The sequence below is a fragment of the Phyllostomus hastatus genome, unplaced genomic scaffold (genome assembly GCF_019186645.2).
Source record: "Phyllostomus hastatus isolate PE091 unplaced genomic scaffold, TTU_PhHast_1.1 phas_scaffold_317, whole genome shotgun sequence".
NCBI classification, from domain to species: domain Eukaryota; kingdom Metazoa; phylum Chordata; class Mammalia; order Chiroptera; family Phyllostomidae; genus Phyllostomus; species Phyllostomus hastatus.
This window is the reverse complement of record NW_025334023.1, coordinates 28,524,459-28,526,574: the sequence shown is the minus strand read 5'-3', so window position 1 is coordinate 28,526,574 and position 2,116 is coordinate 28,524,459. Positions and strand designations below refer to the sequence as shown.

The following is a 2,116-nucleotide window of genomic DNA, read 5'->3' as shown; positions in this document are numbered from 1 at the left end:
ATAGCTTCCATGGAGGAATGTTCAATCTTAATGCAAAATTCAATGCAAATTCATTTCTCTACTTGCTCAGTCATTTTGAATGCTATGGCCACACAGTACATATACTCACTCAGTGATGTCTACCACCCCCACTGACTAGGACAGTGACTAGGACATTGTTCACACATGTGAATTCCAGTCCACTCTCCTGGGCTGCCACATTACATCAATGTTGTGCAAAAAATTCTCATTATATTATCAATGGCTGGACTTTTACTGGGCAGATATTGTATATGTATGTAAATTCCTAACACACTTCATAGTAGCATCCCACTTAGGATAGTTTGCTAGTATTCTAAACTACTCAGAACACAAATAATAACTTATAAAAATGCTAAAAGGAGTCTCTGAAACAATCAAATAAGACAGATGTATCAATGGATCTGTTCTAGAACAGTGGTCCTCAATGTTTTTAGATTCATACAAAAAATAGTTGCAGCCTTGGCCCACTTTTCCGCTGGGCAGCTGTTGCTTCTTCCTCCAGCTGCCTTCAGTTGGCACACCTGCTGGTTCAGTTATGGCAACTTGCAACCCCAGTGTCATGATTGGTGATGATGAACCGGTTATGACCTAGATATATTCTGTATGCCTAAGCATTACACTGAGGTTTTGGAAAAGGTGTTTATTCCTCATAGACTAATTATGGGCAGGTCCAAATGGCTTACACGAGATGTGATGGAGATGGAAGGCCATCATATTGTAGCCCTCTGTTGCTCAAGGGGGGCTATAAATTCTTTGCTGACCTGCTGGATTACATCAAAATACTGAACAGAAATAGTGATAGATCCATTCCTGTACCTATAGATTTTATCAGACTGAAGAGCTACTGTAATGACCAATCAACAGGAGACATAAAAGTAATTGGTGGAGATGATCTCTCAACTTTAACTTGAAAGAATGTCTTGATTGTTGAAGATATAATTGATGCTGGCAAAACAAGCAAACCTTGCTTGCTTTGGTCAACCAGTATAACCCAAAGATGATGAAGGTCACAAGCTTGCAGATAAAAAGGACCCCTCGAAGTGCTGGATATAGACCAGGCTTTGTTGAACTTGAAATTCCAGACAAGTTTGTTGTAGGATATGACCTTGACTATAATGAATACTTCAGGGATTTGAATCATGTTTGTGAAATGGGAAAAGCAAAATACAAAGCCTAAATGAGAGTTCAGGTTGAGTTTGGAAACAGGTTGAGTTCTGGAATCCTATTGAAATCACCAGTAAAGTTATCACATGTTCTAGTTCTGTGGCCAGCTGCTTAGTAGACCTTATTGCATATATCTTCTAAGAATTTTATCTGTTTTGTATTTTAGAAATGTTGGTTGCTGCATTCTTGAGCTCCTTATTTGCACTATGAGCCTAAAGACTACCAGTTCTCTTTGAGTGGATTGTTATTTGGCTTGTGAATGAAAAATCTTTTAAACCACACCACTACTGAATGGAAATATTGTAATTGTATCTGTAAGAAAAATTTAAAGAGAAGATATATTAGTTTTTAATAGGTATTTTAATTTTTATATATTCAGAAAAGTACAGAAGTGATTGAATATTGTTCATTATACCACTGTGCATTGAGAAAAGTAAAAAGAAGTTGGGTTTTGTATCAATGAGAGCATCTAAGAGATATTGTTACAGCGGATAAACCATATGTTCTGGAATTATTTTAGTAGTGTTTCAGTATTATTAACTGTATTTTCCTTCTTTCTTTTTCAGATTATTTTCAGTGCCTCTTTGTCAACAGTTCCTTTTAAATACAAATCAATAAATTAAGAATAAAAAAAATAGTTGAAGACCTCCTAAAGATGGTTTGTTATATATTTATCATTTAGCAGCCAGCAAAACCCATGGTTTTTACTATGGGAATTAAGTGTTCTAAGTGTTATACAAAATTGTGTTATGAGGTAGGTATTTACTATTGTTAAACTCATATTAGATATGAAGAAACATATCTAATATGTTTCATATTAGATATGAAGAAACATATCTAATATGTTTCATATTAGATATGAAGAAACATATCTAATATGAGCAAACATGAAGACAGATTAGGTAATTTAACCAAGGTCACCCGGGTGGAA

At 35.1% G+C, this 2,116-nt stretch overlaps 1 pseudogene; it reads left to right on the top strand.

Annotated features, from left to right (window-relative positions):
- The first annotated feature begins 556 nt into the window (after positions 1 to 556).
- LOC123805552 lies at positions 557 to 1,198 on the top strand (annotated as a pseudogene).
- Positions 1,199 to 2,116: the final 918 nt, after the last annotated feature.